Source organism: Scyliorhinus torazame, chromosome 4, assembly GCF_047496885.1.
Source record: "Scyliorhinus torazame isolate Kashiwa2021f chromosome 4, sScyTor2.1, whole genome shotgun sequence".
Taxonomy (NCBI): domain Eukaryota; kingdom Metazoa; phylum Chordata; class Chondrichthyes; order Carcharhiniformes; family Scyliorhinidae; genus Scyliorhinus; species Scyliorhinus torazame.
In genome coordinates, this window is record NC_092710.1 from 64382751 (window position 1) to 64401606 (window position 18856).

The 18856-nt window shown below is 45.3% G+C and overlaps 8 non-coding genes across 8 annotated transcripts; all 8 read left to right on the forward strand.

The window, feature by feature from the left end:
- Positions 1-1410: 1410 nt before the first annotated feature.
- trnad-guc (transfer RNA aspartic acid (anticodon GUC)) lies at positions 1411-1482 on the forward strand. Its single transcript has one exon. It is a non-coding gene; the product is annotated as a tRNA-Asp (tRNA).
- Positions 1483-3839: 2357 nt separating this feature from the next.
- trnad-guc (transfer RNA aspartic acid (anticodon GUC)) lies at positions 3840-3911 on the forward strand. The gene has a single exon. It is a non-coding gene; the product is annotated as a tRNA-Asp (tRNA).
- A 2360-nt stretch (positions 3912-6271) lies between these two features.
- trnad-guc (transfer RNA aspartic acid (anticodon GUC)) lies at positions 6272-6343 on the forward strand. The gene has a single exon. It is a non-coding gene; the product is annotated as a tRNA-Asp (tRNA).
- Positions 6344-8703: 2360 nt separating this feature from the next.
- On the forward strand, positions 8704-8775 carry trnad-guc (transfer RNA aspartic acid (anticodon GUC)). Its single transcript has one exon. It is a non-coding gene; the product is annotated as a tRNA-Asp (tRNA).
- A 2360-nt stretch (positions 8776-11135) lies between these two features.
- On the forward strand, positions 11136-11207 carry trnad-guc (transfer RNA aspartic acid (anticodon GUC)). The gene has a single exon. It is a non-coding gene; the product is annotated as a tRNA-Asp (tRNA).
- Positions 11208-13566: 2359 nt separating this feature from the next.
- trnad-guc (transfer RNA aspartic acid (anticodon GUC)) lies at positions 13567-13638 on the forward strand. The gene has a single exon. It is a non-coding gene; the product is annotated as a tRNA-Asp (tRNA).
- Positions 13639-15998: 2360 nt separating this feature from the next.
- Positions 15999-16070, forward strand: trnad-guc (transfer RNA aspartic acid (anticodon GUC)). The gene has a single exon. It is a non-coding gene; the product is annotated as a tRNA-Asp (tRNA).
- Positions 16071-18430: 2360 nt separating this feature from the next.
- On the forward strand, positions 18431-18502 carry trnad-guc (transfer RNA aspartic acid (anticodon GUC)). The gene has a single exon. It is a non-coding gene; the product is annotated as a tRNA-Asp (tRNA).
- Positions 18503-18856: the final 354 nt, after the last annotated feature.

Below are 18856 nucleotides of genomic sequence, written 5' to 3' on the forward strand. Positions count from 1 at the left end.
TCTGTAGTCTAACGTTCTGGACTCCTTTCCTAAGCCTCCCACTTATCTCGCTCGCTCTCCTCTTTAAGATGATCCTTAAAATCTACCTCTTTGGCCAAGCTTTTGGCAGCTGACCTAATAGCTCCTTCTGTGGCTCAGCGTCAACTTTATTTCATTGCCCACAAGAGAAGCGTCACGGTGGCGCAGTGGTTAGCACCACTGCCTCACAGCGCGAGAGGCCGCGTTTCATTCCGGCTTGAGGTGCCTGTGTACAGTGTGCACTTTCTCACCGTGTCTGCGGGGCATTCCTCCCACAGTCCAAAGATGTGCAGGTCCGGGGAGGTTGCGTGGAGTGAGCCCAGGTAGCATGTTCTTTCAGAGGGTGGGTGCAGACTCAGTGGGCCGAATGGCCTACTTCTGCGCTTTATGATAATGTTCTTGTAAAATACCTTATGTCTTGTTGCTCCTTTGTCAAAAGCTTGAGACATATGCCTAACTTCACCCTAGCTTTTGTCAGTGATGTGGTATAATGGTGAGCAGAGCTGCCTTCCAGGCAGTTGACGTGTATTTGATTGAATGTTTATTTTGGTAATGCAGGTGATTCCGCGTTTCATCGTCACCCTGGCTCTGACCTGAGGACAAGAAGTTAGGTGTTTCCATTTTGTTCAACTTAGTAGTTTCGCCTGATACAGTAACGGTGACCTGTCGCTTGACACATTTGCATTTAGGTGCAGGGCCCATACACAGCGTGAACAGAATTCTCCTTCCATGACAGATAGCATCAAACTGGTTAGCTGTTTAATAAAATGGCTTGACCGAAATTGAACCCAGTCCGCAGCGGGAAAGCACCGAATCCTCACCAAGAGACCAGCAGGGAGTGGTTTCGAATACTCATTGAAATTTGGATATTCAGTTGAACTGAGAGATGTCAACTGAACAAAACTTGGATTTTGTCTGATAGATTCAAATTCAATTCCTGTTAACAGGTCCACTTCACACACGTGCGGCTGGTGTCCACATAGAAAACTGACTCAATACTGGGAAACATGTCGAAAATTAAATGAAGAAGTCCAGCGCTGAGGTGGTCAAACACGAGGTATTAAACATTGCTGCGGGTTAAGGACTCAAACAATTCTCTCGAATGTTGAAAAATCGTTGTTTACTTCAGATCTAAACATAATCATCTGAAAATGAAGGAGTGGTCCACTCCATTCAGGAATTAACCACAAACGGAGATTGGAGGGGCTGCGGGTTTCCTTCAGATATCTCGGAGTGAGACTGGGCGGATTACAGGAAACCTCCTCTCAGTGAACTGACTGTGTTCCAATTCTCATCTGGGATGTACGACGGTCATTAACAGAATTCAACAGATTTGGTTCAGTGGCCGAAATTGGATTGTTGGATGATCAGTATTGGCTGTTGACCAGCTGTTCCTCGTTAGTATAGTGGTTAGTATCCCCGCCTGTCACGCGGGAGACCGGGGTTCAATTCCCCGACGGGGAGAAGTTTCCTTTAATTAACAGGCTTTCCAATTTGAACTCGGTTTTTCAGGATTGAGTGCTGAGGGATCGCAAAAGCAAGACTGTGCAGCATGATTATATTCATGGAGTTATTGAAACATGATGTACCGCTTCTGATCACAATGAATTGTGGAATGTTCCGCATTGATATAATATTCCAGAGATACAGATACAGGAATAATCCTAATATTCAGCAATGACTGACACTGTATCCATTACGCCTCAATATCCCTGACTAAACTGTATGATATTAGACATGATGTGGAGGTTCCGGCGTTGGACTGGGGTGAGCACAGAAAGAAGTCATACAACTTCTTAACACCAGACTTAATTACCTGCAAATGCTCGCATTCAAAGTATCGTCTTGCATCTTTGACTTTGTCTATATATGTGTTTCTGGAACACACCTCTTCATTCACCTGAGGAAGGAGCAGCGCTCCGAAAGCGAGTGTTTGAAACAAACCTGTTGGACTTTAACCTGGTGTTGTGAGACTTCTTACTGTGATATTAGACGGACTGACAGAATGTTATCAGTTGAATACATTGTATTTCCACATTCTAAACATTGTCCAACTCCGGCCATGCCTCAGCTCACCTGCAGTTGAAAGACTCATCCATGCCTTTGTTCATTCTGGACTTGATCATTCCAGTGTTCCTCTGGCCGGCCTCCCATCTTCCACCCTAAATATAGCTGTGCTCATCCAGACTCCTGCGGCCTGGAACTTCACCTGAACCAAGTCCAGTTCACCAATCAGCCCCGTGTTTGCTGATCGACACTGGCTCCTGTCCCGAAAATGCATGTTTTAAAATCCCCATCCTTACGTCCAAATCCTTCCATGACGTCGTCCTTCCCTTTCTCTGAAACCTTCTCCAGCCCAACAAATCTTCCAGATTTCTGCTCTTTTGACATTCTGTATAACCCGATTTTAATCTGTAGTCTAACGTTCTGGACTCCTTTCCTAAGCCTCCCACTTATCTCGCTCGCTCTCCTCTTTAAGATGATCCTTAAAATCTACCTCTTTGGCCAAGCTTTTGGCAGCTGACCTAATAGCTCCTTCTGTGGCTCAGCGTCAACTTTATTTCATTGCCCACAATAGAAGCGTCACGGTGGCGCAGTGGTTAGCACCACTGCCTCACAGCGCGAGAGGCCGCGTTTCATTCCGGCTTGAGGTGCCTGTGTACAGTGTGCACTTTCTCACCGTGTCTGCGGGGCATTCCTCCCACAGTCCAAAGATGTGCAGGTCCGGGGAGGTTGCGTGGAGTGAGCCCAGGTAGCATGTTCTTTCAGAGGGTGGGTGCAGACTCAGTGGGCCGAATGGCCTACTTCTGCGCTTTATGATAATGTTCTTGTAAAATACCTTATGTCTTGTTGCTCCTTTGTCAAAAGCTTGAGACATATGCCTAACTTCACCCTAGCTTTTGTCAGTGATGTGGTATAATGGTGAGCAGAGCTGCCTTCCAGGCAGTTGACGTGTATTTGATTGAATGTTTATTTTGGTAATGCAGGTGATTCCGGGTTTCATCGTCACCCTGGCTCTGACCTGAGGACAAGAAGTTAGGTGTTTCCATTTTGTTCAACTTAGTAGTTTCGCCTGATACAGTAACGGTGACCTGTCGCTTGACACATTTGCATTTAGGTGCAGGGCCCATACACAGCGTGAAGAGAATTCTCCTTCCATGACAGATAGCATCAAACTGGTTAGCTGTTTAATAAAATGGCTTGACCGAAATTGAACCCAGTCCGCAGCAGGAAAGCACCGAATCCTCACCAAGAGACCAGCAGGGAGTGGTTTCGAATACTCATTGAAATTTGGATATTCAGTTGAACTGAGAGATGTCAACTGAACAAAACTTGGATTTTGGCTGATAGATTCAAATTCAATTCCTGTTAACAGGTCCACTTCACACACGTGCGGCTGGTGTCCACATAGAAAACTGACTCAATACTGGGAAACATGTCGAAAAATAAATGAAGAAGTCCAGCGCTGAGGTGGTCAAACACGAGGTATTAAACATTGCTGCGGGTTAAGGACTCAAACAATTCTCTCGAATGTTGAAAAATCGTTGTTTACTTCAGATCTAAACATAATCATCTGAAAATGAAGGAGTGGTCCACTCCATTCAGGAATTAACCACAAACGGAGATTGGAGGGGCTGCGGGTTTCCTTCAGATATCTCGGAGTGAGACTGGGCGGATTACAGGAAACCTCCTCTCAGTGAACTGACTGTGTTCCAATTCTCATCTGGGATGTACGACGGTCATTAACAGAATTCAACAGATTTGGTTCAGTGGCGGAAATTGGATTGTTGGATGATCAGTATTGGCTGTTGACCAGGTGTTCCTCGTTAGTATAGTGGTTAGTATCCCCGCCTGTCACGCGGGAGACCGGGGCTCAATTCCCCGACGAGGAGAGGTTTCCTTTTATTAACAGGCTTTCCAACTTGAACTCGGTTTTTCAGGATTGAGTGCTGAGGGATTACAAAAGCAAGACTGTGCAGCATGATTATATTCATTGAGTTATTGAAACATTATGTACCGCTTCTGATCACAAAGAATTGTGGAATGTTGCGCATTGATATAATATTCCAGAGATACAGATACAGGAATAATCCTAATATTCAGCAATGACTGACACTGTATCCATTACGCCTCAATATCCCTGACTAAACTGTATGATATTAGACATGATGTGGAGGTTCCGGCGTTGGACTGGGGTGAGCACAGAAAGAAGTCATACAACTTCTTAACACCAGACTTAATTACCTGCAAATGCTCGCATTTAAAGTATCGTCTTGCATCTTTGACTTTGTCTATATATGTGTTTCTGGAACACACCTCTTCATTCACCTGAGGAAGGAGCAGCGCTCCGAAAGCGAGTGTTTGAAACAAACCTGTTGGACTTTAACCTGGTGTTGTGAGACTTCTTACTGTGATATTAGACGGACTGACAGAATGTTATCAGTTGAATACATTGTATTTTCATATTCTAAACATTGTCCAACTCCGGCCATGCCTCAGCTCACCTGCAGTTGAAAGACTCATCCATGCCGTTGTTCATTCTGGACTTGATCATTCCAGTGTTCCTCTGGCCGGCCTCCCATCTTCCACCCTAAATATAGCTGTGCTGATCCAGACTCCTGCGGCCTGGAACTTCACCTGAACCAAGTCCAGTTCACCAATCAGCCCCGTGTTTGCTGATCGACACTGGCTCCTGTCCCGAAAATGCATGTTTTAAAATCCACATCCTTACGTCCAAATCCTTCCATGACATCGTCCTTCCCTTTCTCTGAAACCCCCTCCAGCCCAACAAATCTTCCAGATTTCTGCTCTTTTGATATTCTGTACATTCCCGATTTTAATCTATGGTCCAACGTTCTGGACTCCTTTCCTAAACCTCTCCACTTATCTCGCTCGCTGTCCTCTTTAAGATGATCCTTAAAATCTACCTCTTTGACCAAGTTTTTGTCTGCTGACATAATAGCTCCATCTGTGGCTCAGCGTCAACTTTATTTCATTGCCCACAATAGAAGCGTCACGGTGGCGCAGTGGTTAGCACCACTGCCTCACAGCACGAGGGGCCGCGTTTCATTCCGGCTTGAGGTGCCTGTGTACAGTGTGCACTTTCTCACCGTGTCTGCGGGGCATTCCTCCCACAGTCCAAAGATGTGCAGGTCCGGGGTGGTTGCGTGGAGTGAGCCCAGGTAGCATGTTCTTTCAGAGGGTGGGTGCAGACTCAGTGGGCCGAATGGCCTACTTCTGCGCTTTATGATAATGTTCTTGTAAAATACCTTATGTCTTGTTGCTCCTTTGTCAAAAGCTTGAGACATATGCCTAACTTCACCCTAGCTTTTGTCAGTGATGTGGTATAATGGTGAGCAGAGCTGCCTTCCAGGCAGTTGACGTGTATTTGATTGAATGTTTCTTTTGGTAATGCAGGTGATTCCGCGTTTCATCGTCACCCTGGCTCTGACCTGAGGACAAGAAGTTAGGTGTTTCCATTTTGTTCAACTTAGTAGTTTCGCCTGAGACACTGACGGTGACCTGTCGCTTGACACATTTGCTTTTAGGTGCAGGGCCCATACACAGCGTGAACAGAATTCTCCTTCCCCGACAGATAGCATCGAACTGGTTAGCTGTTTAATAAAATGTCTTGACCGAAATTGAACCCAGTCCGCAGCGGGAAAGCACCGAATCCTCACCAAGAGACCAGCAGGGAGTGGTTTCGAATACTCATTGAAATTTGGATATTCAGTTGAACTGAGAGATGTCAACTGAACAAAACTTGGATTTTGTCTGATAGATTCAAATTCAATTCCTGTTAACAGGTCCACTTCACACACGTGCAGCTGGTGTCCACATAGAAAACTGACTCAATACTGGGAAACATGTACGAAAAATAAATTAAAAAGTCCAGCACTGAGGTGGTCAAACACGAGGTATTAAACATTGCTGCGGGTTAAGGACTCAAACAATTCTCTCGAATGTTGAAAAATCGTTGTTTACTTCAGATCTAAACATAATCATCTGAAAATGAAGGAGTGGTCCACTCCATTCAGGAATTAACCACAAACGGAGATTGGAGGGGCTGCGGGTTTCCTTCAGATATCTCGGAGTGAGACTGGGCGGATTACAGGAAACCTCCTCTCAGTGAACTGACTGTGTTCCAATTCTCATCTGGGATGTACGACGGTCATTAACAGAATTCAACAGATTTGGTTCAGTGGCGGAAATTGGATTGTTGGATGATCAGTATTGATAGTTCACCAGGTGTTCCTCGTTAGTATAGTGGTTAGTATCCCCGCCTGTCACGCGGGAGACCGGGGTTCAATTCCCCGACGGGGAGAAGTTTCCTTTAATTAACAGGCTTTCCAATTTGAACTCGGTTTTTCAGGATTGAGTGCTGAGGGATCGCAAAAGCAAGACTGTGCAGCATGATTATATTCATGGAGTTATTGAAACATGATGTACCGCTTCTGATCACAATGAATTGTGGAATGTTCCGCATTGATATAATATTCCAGAGATACAGATACAGGAATAATCCTAATATTCAGCAATGACTGACACTGTATCCATTACGCCTCAATATCCCTGACTAAACTGTATGATATTAGACATGATGTGGAGGTTCCGGCGTTGGACTGGGGTGAGCACAGAAAGAAGTCATACAACTTCTTAACACCAGACTTAATTACCTGCAAATGCTCGCATTTAAAGTATCGTCTTGCATATTTGACTTTGTCTATATATGTGTTTCTGGAACACACCTCTTCATTTACCTGAGGAAGGAGCAGCGCTCCGAAAGCGAGTGTTTGAAACAAACCTGTTGGACTTTAACCTGGTGTTGTGAGACTTCTTACTGTGATATTAGACGGACTGACAGAATGTTATCAGTTGAATACATTGTATTTTCACATTCTAAACATTGTCCAACTCCGGCCATGCCTCAGCTCACCTGCAGTTGAAAGACTCATCCATGCCGTTGTTCATTCTGGACTTGATCATTCCAGTGTTCCTCTGGCCGGCCTCCCATCTTCCACCCTAAATATAGCTGTGCTCATCCAGACTCCTGCGGCCTGGAACTTCACCTGAACCAAGTCCAGTTCACCAATCAGCCCCGTGTTTGCTGATCGACACTGGCTCCTGTCCCGAAAATGCATGTTTTAAAATCCACATCCTTACGTCCAAATCATTCCATGACATCGTCCTTCCCTTTCTCTGAAACCCCCTCCAGCCCAACAAATCTTCCAGATTTCTGCTCTTTTGATATTCTGTACATTCCCGATTTTAATCTATGGTCGAACGTTCTGGACTCCTTTCCTAAACCTCTCCACTTATCTCGCTCGCTGTCCTCTTTAAGATGATCCTTAAAATCTACCTCTTTGACCAAGTTTTTGTCTGCTGACCTAATAGCTCCATCTGTGGCTCCGCGTCAACTTTATTTCATTGCCCACAATAGAAGCGTCACGGTGGCGCAGTGGTTAGCACCACTGCCTCACAGCACGAGGGGCCGCGTTTCATTCCGGCTTGAGGTGCCTGTGTACAGTGTGCACTTTCTCACCGTGTCTGCGGGGCATTCCTCCCACAGTCCAAAGATGTGCAGGTCCGTGGTGGTTGCGTGGAGTGAGCCCAGGTAGCATGTTCTTTCAGAGGGTGGGTGCAGACTCAGTGGGCCGAATGGCCTACTTCTGCGCTTTTTGATAATGTTCTTGTAAAATACCTTATGTCTTGTTGCTCCTTTGTCAAAAGCTTGAGACATATGCCTAACTTCACCCTAGCTTTTGTCAGTGATGTGGTATAATGGCGAGCAGAGCTGCCTTCCAGGCAGTTGACGTGTATTTGATTGAATGTTTCTTTTGGTAATGCAGGTGATTCCGCGTTTCATCGTCACCCTGGCTCTGACCTGAGGACAAGAAGTTAGGTGTTTCCATTTTGTTCAACTTAGTAGTTTCGCCTGAGACACTGACGGTGACCTGTCGCTTGACACATTTGCTTTTAGGTGCAGGGCCCATACACAGCGTGAACAGAATTCTCCTTCCCCGACAGATAGCATCGAACTGGTTAGCTGTTTAATAAAATGTCTTGACCGAAATTGAACCCAGTCCGCAGCGGGAAAGCACCGAATCCTCACCAAGAGACCAGCAGGGAGTGGTTTCGAATACTCATTGAAATTTGGATATTCAGTTGAACTGAGAGATGTCAACTGAACAAAACTTGGATTTTGTCTGATAGATTCAAATTCAATTCCTGTTAACAGGTCCACTTCACACACGTGCAGCTGGTGTCCACATAGAAAACTGACTCAATACTGGGAAACATGTACGAAAAATAAATGAAAAAGTCCAGCACTGAGGTGGTCAAACACGAGGTATTAAACATTGCTGCGGGTTAAGGACTCAAACAATTCTCTCGAATGTTGAAAAATCGTTGTTTCCTTCAGATCTAAACATAATCATCTGAAAATGAAGGAGTGGTCCACTCCATTCAGGAATTAACCACAAACGGAGATTGGAGGGGCTGCGGGTTTCCTTCAGATCTCTCGGAGTGAGACTGGGCGGATTACAGGAAACCTCCTCTCAGTGAACTGACTGTGTTCCAATTCTCATCTGGGATGTACGACGGTCATTAACAGAATTCAACAGATTTGGTTCAGTGGCCGAAATTGGATTGTTGGATGATCAGTATTGGCTGTTGATCAGCTGTTCCTCGTTAGTATAGTGGTTAGTATCCCCGCCTGTCACGCGGGAGACCGGGGTTCAATTCCCCGACGGGGATAAGTTTCCTTTTATTAACAGGCTTTCCAATTTGAACTCGGTTTTTCAGGATTGAGTGCTGAGGGATCGCAAAAGCAAGACTGTGCAGCATGATTATATTCATGGAGTTATTGAAACATTATGTACCGCTTCTGATCACAATGAATTGTGGAATGTTCCGCATTGATATAATATTCCAGAGATACAGATACAGGAATAATCCTAATATTCAGCAATGACTGACACTGTATCCATTACGCCTCAATATCCCTGACTAAACTGTATGATATTAGACATGATGTGGAGGTTCCGGCGTTGGACTGGGGTGAGCACAGAAAGAAGTCATACAACTTCTTAACACCAGACTTAATTACCTGCAAATGCTCGCATTCAAAGTATCGTCTTGCATCTTTGACTTTGTCTATATATGTGTTTCTGGAACACACCTCTTCATTCACCTGAGGAAGGAGCAGCGCTCCGAAAGCGAGTGTTTGAAACAAACCTGTTGGACTTTAACCTGGTGTTGTGAGACTTCTTACTGTGATATTAGACGGACTGACAGAATGTTATCAGTTGAATACATTGTATTTCCACATTCTAAACATTGTCCAACTCCGGCCATGCCTCAGCTCACCTGCAGTTGAAAGACTCATCCATGCCTTTGTTCATTCTGGACTTGATCATTCCAGTGTTCCTCTGGCCGGCCTCCCATCTTCCACCCTAAATATAGCTGTGCTCATCCAGACTCCTGCGGCCTGGAACTTCACCTGAACCAAGTCCAGTTCACCAATCAGCCCCGTGTTTGCTGATCGACACTGGCTCCTGTCCCGAATATGCATGTTTTAAAATCCCCATCCTTACGTCCAAATCCTTCCATGACATTGTCCTTCCCTTTCACTGAAACCCTCTCCAGCCCAACAAATCTTCCAGATTTCTGCTCTTTTGATATTCTGTACATTCCCGATTTTAATCTATGGTCCAACGTTCTGGACTCCTTTCCTAAACCTCTCCACTTATCCCGCTCGCTGTCCTCTTTAAGATGATCCTTAAAATCTACCTCTTTGACCAAGTTTTTGTCTGCTGACCTAATAGCTCCTTCTGTGGCTCAGCGTCAACTTTATTTCATTGCCCACAATAGAAGCGTCACGGTGGCGCAGTGGTTAGCACCACTGCCTCACTGCACGAGGGGCCGCGTTTCATTCCGGCTTGAGGTGCCTGTGTACAGTGTGCACTTTCTCACCGTGTCTGCGGGGCATTCCTCCCACAGTCCAAAGATGTGCAGGTCCGGGGTGGTTGCGTGGAGTGAGCCCAGGTAGCATGTTCTTTCAGAGGGTGGGTGCAGACTCAGTGGGCCGAATGGCCTACTTCTGCGCTTTTTGATAATGTTCTTGTAAAATACCTTATGTCTTGTTGCTCCTTTGTCAAAAGCTTGAGACATATGCCTAACTTCACCCTAGCTTTTGTCAGTGATGTGGTATAATGGTGAGCAGAGCTGCCTTCCAGGCAGTTGACGTGTATTTGATTGAATGTTTCTTTTGGTAATGCAGGTGATTCCGCGTTTCATCGTCACCCTGGCTCTGACCTGAGGACAAGAAGTTAGGTGTTTCCATTTTGTTCAACTTAGTAGTTTCGCCTGAGACACTGACGGTGACCTGTCGCTTGACACATTTGCTTTTAGGTGCAGGGCCCATACACAGCGTGAACAGAATTCTCCTTCCCCGACAGATAGCATCGAACTGGTTAGCTGTTTAATAAAATGTCTTGACCGAAATTGAACCCAGTCCGCAGCGGGAAAGCACCGAATCCTCACCAAGAGACCAGCAGGGAGTGGTTTCGAATACTCATTGAAATTTGGATATTCAGTTGAACTGAGAGATGTCAACTGAACAAAACTTGGATTTTGTCTGATAGATTCAAATTCAATTCCTGTTAACAGGTCCACTTCACACACGTGCAGCTGGTGTCCACATAGAAAACTGACTCAATACTGGGAAACATGTACGAAAAATAAATTTAAAAGTCCAGCACTGAGGTGGTCAAACACGAGGTATTAAACATTGCTGCGGGTTAAGGACTCAAACAATTCTCTCGAATGTTGAAAAATCGTTGTTTACTTCAGATCTAAACATAATCATCTGAAAATGAAGGAGTGGTCCACTCCATTCAGGAATTAACCACAAACGGAGATTGGAGGGGTTGCGGGTTTCCTTCAGATATCTCGGAGTGAGACTGGGCGGATTACAGGAAACCTCCTCTCAGTGAACTGACTGTGTTCCAATTCTCATCTGGGATGTACGACGGTCATGAACAGAATTCAACAGATTTGGTTCAGTGGCCGAAATTGGAATGTTGGATGATCAGTATTGGCTGTTGACCAGCTGTTTCTCGTTAGTATAGTGGTTAGTATCCCCGCCTGTCACGCGGGAGACCGGGGTTCAATTCCCCGACGGGGAGAGGTTTCCTTTTATTAACAGGCTTTCCAATTTGAACTCGGTTTTTCAGGATTGAGTGCTGAGGGATCGCAAAAGCAAGACTGTGCAGCATGATTATATTCATGGAGTTATTGAAACATTATGTACCGCTTCTGATCACAATGAATTGTGGAATGTTCCGCATTGATATAATATTCCAGAGATACAGATACAGGAATAATCCTAATATTCAGCAATGACTGACACTGTATCCATTACGCCTCAATATCCCTGACTAAACTGTATGATATTAGACATGATGTGGAGGTTCCGGCGTTGGACTGGGGTGAGCACAGAAAGAAGTCATACAACTTCTTAACACCAGACTTAATTACCTGCAAATGCTCGCATTCAAAGTATCGTCTTGCATCTTTGACTTTGTCTATATATGTGTTTCTGGAACACACCTCTTCATTCACCTGAGGAAGGAGCAGCGCTCCGAAAGCGAGTGTTTGAAACAAACCTGTTGGACTTTAACCTGGTGTTGTGAGACTTCTTACTGTGATATTAGACGGACTGACAGAATGTTATCAGTTGAATACATTGTATTTCCACATTCTAAACATTGTCCAACTCCGGCCATGCCTCAGCTCACCTGCAGTTGAAAGACTCATCCATGCCTTTGTTCATTCTGGACTTGATCATTCCAGTGTTCCTCTGGCCGGCCTCCCATCTTCCACCCTAAATATAGCTGTGCTCATCCAGACTCCTGCGGCCTGGAACTTCACCTGAACCAAGTCCAGTTCACCAATCAGCCCCGTGTTTGCTGATCGACACTGGCTCCTGTCCCGAAAATGCATGTTTTAAAATCCCCATCCTTACGTCCAAATCCTTCCATGACGTCGTCCTTTCCTTTCTCTGAAACATTCTCCAGCCCAACAAATCTTCCAGATTTCTGCTCTTTTGACATTCTGTATAACCCGATTTTAATCTGTAGTCTAACGTTCTGGACTCCTTTCCTAAGCCTCCCACTTATCTCGCTCGCTCTCCTCTTTAAGATGATCCTTAAAATCTACCTCTTTGGCCAAGCTTTTGGCAGCTGACCTAATAGCTCCTTCTGTGGCTCAGCGTCAACTTTATTTCATTGCCCACAATAGAAGCGTCACGGTGGCGCAGTGGTTAGCACCACTGCCTCACAGCGCGAGAGGCCGCGTTTCATTCCGGCTTGAGGTGCCTGTGTACAGTGTGCACTTTCTCACCGTGTCTGCGGGGCATTCCTCCCACAGTCCAAAGATGTGCAGGTCCGGTGAGGTTGCGTGGAGTGAGCCCAGGTAGCATGTTCTTTCAGAGGGTGGGTGCAGACTCAGTGGGCCGAATGGCCTACTTCTGCGCTTTATGATAATGTTCTTGTAAAATACCTTATGTCTTGTTGCTCCTTTGTCAAAAGCTTGAGACATATGCCTAACTTCACCCTAGCTTTTGTCAGTGATGTGGTATAATGGTGAGCCGAGCTGCCTTCCAGGCAGTTGACGTGTATTTGATTGAATGTTTATTTTGGTAATGCAGGTGATTCCGCGTTTCATCGTCACCCTGGCTCTGACCTGAGGACAAGAAGTTAGGTGTTTCCATTTTGTTCAACTTAGTAGTTTCGCCTGAGACACTGACGGTGACCTGTCGCTTGACACATTTGCTTTCGTAGGTGCAGGGCCCATACACAGCGTGAACAGAATTCTCCTTCCATGACAGATAGCATCCAACTGGTTAGCTGTTTAATAAAATGTCTTGACCGAAATTGAACCCAGGCCGCAGCGGGAAAGCACCGAATCCTCACCAAGAGACCAGCAGGGAGTGGTTTCGAATACTCATTGAAATTTGGATATTCAGTTGAACTGAGAGATGTCAACTGAACAAAACTTGGATTTTGTCTGATAGATTCAAATTCAATTCCTGTTAACAGGTCCACTTCACACACGTGCGGCTGGTGTCCACATAGAAAACTGACTCAATACTGGGAAACATGTCGAAAAATAAATGAAGAAGTCCAGCGCTGAGGTGGTCAAACACGAGGTATTAAACATTGCTGCGGGTTAAGGACTCAAACAATTCTCTCGAATGTTGAAAAATCGTTGTTTCCTTCAGATCTAAACATAATCATCTGAAAATGAAGGAGTGGTCCACTCCATTCAGGAATTAACCACAAACGGAGATTGGAGGGGCTGCGGGTTTCCTTCAGATATCTCGGAGTGAGACTGGGCGGATTACAGGAAACCTCCTCTCAGTGAACTGACTGTGTTCCAATTCTCATCTGGGATGTACGACGGTCATTAACAGAATTCAACAGATTTGGTTCAGTGGCCGAAATTGGATTGTTGGATGATCAGTATTGGCTGTTGACCAGCTGTTTCTCGTTAGTATAGTGGTTAGTATCCCCGCCTGTCACGCGGGAGACCGGGGTTCAATTCCCCGACGGGGAGAAGTTTCCTTTAATTAACAGGCTTTCCAATTTGTACTCGGTTTTTCAGGATTGAGTGCTGAGGGATCGCAAAAGCAAGACTGTGCAGCATGATTATATTCATGGAGTTATTGAAACATTATGTACCGCTTCTGATCACAATCAATTGTGGAATGTTCCGCATTGATATAATATTCCAGAGATACAGATACAGGAATAATCCTAATATTCAGCAATGACTGACACTGAATCCATTACGCCTCAATATCCCTGACGAAACTGTATGATATTAGACATGATGTGGAGGTTCCGGCGTTGGACTGGGGTGAGCACAGAAAGAAGTCATACAACTTCTTAACACCAGACTTAATTACCTGCAAATGCTGGCATTCAAAGTATCGTCTTGCATCTTTGACTTTGTCTATATATGTGTTTCTGGAACACACTTCTTCATTCACCTGAGGAAGGAGCAGCGCTCCGAAAGCGAGTGTTTGAAACAAACCTGTTGGACTTTAACCTGGTGTTGTGAGACTTCTTACTGTGATATTAGACGGACTGACAGAATGTTATCAGTTGAATACATTGTATTTCCACATTCTAAACATTGTCCAACACCGACCATGCCTCAGCTCACCTGCAGTTGAAAGACTCATCCACGCCTTTGTTCATTCTGGACTTGATCATTCCAGTGTTCCTCTGGCCGGCCTCCCATCTTCCACCCTAAATATAGCTGTGCTCATCCAGACTCCTGCGGCCTGGAACTTCACCTGAACCAAGTCCAGTTCACCAATCGGCCCCGTGTTTGCTGATCGACACTGGCTCCTGTCCCGAAAATGCATGTTTTAAAATCCCCATCCTTACGTCCAAATCCTTCCATGACATCGTCCTTCCCTTTCTCTGAAACCCTCTCCAGCCCAACAAATCTTCCAGGTTTCTGCTCTTTTGATATTCTGTACATTCCCGATTTTAATCTATGGTCCAACGTTCTGGACTCCTTTCCTAAACCTCTCCACTTATCTCGCTCGCTGTCCTCTTTAAGATGATCCTTAAAATCTACCTCTTTGACCAAGCTTTTGTCTGCTGACCTAATAGCTCCTTCTGTGGCTCAGCGTCAACTTTATTTCATTGCCCACTATAGAAGCGTCACGGTGGCGCAGTGGTTAGCACCACTGCCTCACAGCACGAGGGGCCGCGTTTCATTCCGGCATGAGGTGCCTGTGTACAGTGTGCACTTTCTCACCGTGTCTGCGGGGCATTCCTCCCACAGTCCAAAGATGTGCAGGTCCGGGGTGGTTGCGTGGAGTGAGCCCAGGTAGCATGTTCTTTCAGAGGGTGGGTGCAGACTCAGTGGGCCGAATGGCCTACTTCTGCGCTTTTTGATAATGTTCTTGTAAAATACCTTATGTTTTGTTGCTCCTTTGTCAAAAGCTTGAGACATATGCCTAACTTCACCCTCGCTTTTGTCAGTGATGTGGTATAATGGTGAGCAGAGCTGCCTTCCAGGGAGTTGACGTGTATTTGATTGAATGTTTCTTTTGGTAATGCAGGTGATTCCGCGTTTCATCGTCACCCTGGCTCTGACCTGAGGACAAGAAGTTAGGTGTTTCCATTTTGTTCAACTTAGTAGTTTCGCCTGAGACACTGACGGTGACCTGTCGCTTGACACATTTGCTTTTAGGTGCAGGGCCCATACACAGCGTGAACAGAATTCTCCTTCCCCGACAGGTAGCATCGAACTGGTTAGCTGTTTAATAAAATGTCTTGACCGAAATTGAACCCAGTCCGCAGCGGGAAAGCACCGAATCCTCACCAAGAGACCAGCAGGGAGTGGTTTCGAATACTCATTGAAATTTGGATATTCAGTTGAACTGAGAGATGTCAACTGAACAAAACTTGGATTTTGTCTGATAGATTCAAATTCAATTCCTGTTAACAGGTCCACTTCACACACGTGCAGCTGGTGTCCACATAGAAAACTGACTCAATACTGGGAAACATGTACGAAAAATAAATTAAAAAGTCCAACACTGAGGTGGTCAAACACGAGGTATTAAACATTGCTGCGGGTTAAGGACTCAAACAATTCTCTCGAATGTTGAAAAATCGTTGTTTACTTCAGATCTAAACATAATCATCTGAAAATGAAGGAGTGGTCCACTCCATTCAGGAATTAACCACAAACGGAGATTGGAGGGGCTGCGGGTTTCCTTCAGATATCTCGGAGTGAGACTGGGCGGATTACAGGAAACCTCCTCTCAGTGAACTGACTGTGTTCCAATTCTCATCTGGGATGTACGACGGTCATTAACAGAATTCAACAGATTTGTTTCAGTGGCCGAAATTGGATTGTTGGATGATCAGTATTGGCTGTTGACCAGCTGTTCCTCGTTAGTATAGTGGTTAGTATCCCCGCCTGTCACGCGGGAGACCGGGGTTCAATTCCCCGACGGGGAGAAGTTTCCTTTAATTAACAGGCTTTCCAATTTGTACTCGGTTTTTCAGGATTGAGTGCTGAGGGATCGCAAAAGCAAGACTGTGCAGCATGATTATATTCATGGAGTTATTGAAACATTATGTACCGCTTCTGATCACAATCAATTGTGGAATGTTCCGCATTGATATAATATTCCAGAGATACAGATACAGGAATAATCCTAATATTCAGCAATGACTGACACTGAATCCATTACGCCTCAATATCCCTGACGAAACTGTATGATATTAGACATGATGTGGAGGTTCCGGCGTTGGACTGGGGTGAGCACAGAAAGAAGTCATACAACTTCTTAACACCAGACTTAATTACCTGCAAATGCTGGCATTCAAAGTATCGTCTTGCATCTTTGACTTTGTCTATATATGTGTTTCTGGAACACACTTCTTCATTCACCTGAGGAAGGAGCAGCGCTCCGAAAGCGAGTGTTTGAAACAAACCTGTTGGACTTTAACCTGGTGTTGTGAGACTTCTTACTGTGATATTAGACGGACTGACAGAATGTTATCAGTTGAATACATTGTATTTCCACATTCTAAACATTGTCCAACACCGACCATGCCTCAGCTCACCTGCAGTTGAAAGACTCATCCACGCCTTTGTTCATTCTGGACTTGATCATTCCAGTGTTCCTCTGGCCGGCCTCCCATCTTCCACCCTAAATATAGCTGTGCTCATCCAGACTCCTGCGGCCTGGAACTTCACCTGAACCAAGTCCAGTTCACCAATCGGCCCCGTGTTTGCTGATCGACACTGGCTCCTGTCCCGAAAATGCATGTTTTAAAATCCCCATCCTTACGTCCAAATCCTTCCATGACATCGTCCTTCCCTTTCTCTGAAACCCTCTCCAGCCCAACAAATCTTCCAGGTTTCTGCTCTTTTGATATTCTGTACATTCCCGATTTTAATCTATGGTCCAACGTTCTGGACTCCTTTCCTAAACCTCTCCACTTATCTCGCTCGCTGTCCTCTTTAAGATGATCCTTAAAATCTACCTCTTTGACCAAGCTTTTGTCTGCTGACCTAATAGCTCCTTCTGTGGCTCAGCGTCAACTTTATTTCATTGCCCACTATAGAAGCGTCACGGTGGCGCAGTGGTTAGCACCACTGCCTCACAGCACGAGGGGCCGCGTTTCATTCCGGCATGAGGTGCCTGTGTACAGTGTGCACTTTCTCACCGTGTCTGCGGGGCATTCCTCCCACAGTCCAAAGATGTGCAGGTCCGGGGTGGTTGCGTGGAGTGAGCCCAGGTAGCATGTTCTTTCAGAGGGTGGGTGCAGACTCAGTGGGCCGAATGGCCTACTTCTGCGCTTTTTGATAATGTTCTTGTAAAATACCTTATGTTTTGTTGCTCCTTTGTCAAAAGCTTGAGACATATGCCTAACTTCACCCTCGCTTTTGTCAGTGATGTGGTATAATGGTGAGCAGAGCTGCCTTCCAGGGAGTTGACGTGTATTTGATTGAATGTTTCTTTTGGTAATGCAGGTGATTCCGCGTTTCATCGTCACCCTGGCTCTGACCTGAGGACAAGAAGTTAGGTGTTTCCATTTTGTTCAACTTAGTAGTTTCGCCTGAGACACTGACGGTGACCTGTCGCTTGACACGTTTGCTTTTAGGTGCAGGGCCCATACACAGCGTGAACAGAATTCTCCTTCCCCGACAGGTAGCATCGAACTGGTTAGCTGTTTAATAAAATGTCTTGACCGAAATTGAACCCAGTCCGCAGCGGGAAAGCACCGAATCCTCACCAAGAGACCAGCAGGGAGTGGTTTCGAATACTCATTGAAATTTGGATATTCAGTTGAACTGAGAGATGTCAACTGAACAAAACTTGGATTTTGTCTGATAGATTCAAATTCAATTCCTGTTAACAGGTCCACTTCACACACGTGCAGCTGGTGTCCACATAGAAAACTGACTCAATACTGGGAAACATGTACGAAAAATAAATTAAAAAGTCCAACACTGAGGTGGTCAAACACGAGGTATTAAACATTGCTGCGGGTTAAGGACTCAAACAATTCTCTCGAATGTTGAAAAATCGTTGTTTACTTCAGATCTAAACATAATCATCTGAAAATGAAGGAGTGGTCCACTCCATTCAGGAATTAACCACAAACGGAGATTGGAGGGGCTGCGGGTTTCCTTCAGATATCTCGGAGTGAGACTGGGCGGATTACAGGAAACCTCCTCTCAGTGAACTGACTGTGTTCCAATTCTCATCTGGGATGTACGACGGTCATTAACAGAATTCAACAGATTTGTTTCAGTGGCCGAAATTGGATTGTTGGATGATCAGTATTGGCTGTTGACCAGCTGTTCCTCGTTAGTATAGTGGTTAGTATCCCCGCCTGTCACGCGGGAGACCGGGGTTCAATTCCCCGACGGGGACAAGTTTCCTTTTATTAACAGGCTTTCCAATTTGAACTCGGTTTTTCAGGATTGAGCGCTGAGGGATCGCAAAAGCAAGACTGTGCAGCATGATTATATTCATGGAGTCATTGAAACATTATGTACCGCTTCTGATCACAATCAATTGTGGAATGTTCCGCATTGATATAATATTCCAGAGATACAGATACAGGAATAATCCTAATATTCAGCAATGACTGACACTGAATCCATTACGCCTCAATGTCCCTGGCGAAACTGTATGATATTAGACATGATGTGGAGGTTCCGGCGTTGGACTGGGGTGAGCACAGAAAGAAGTCATACAACTTCTTAACACCAGACTTAATTACCT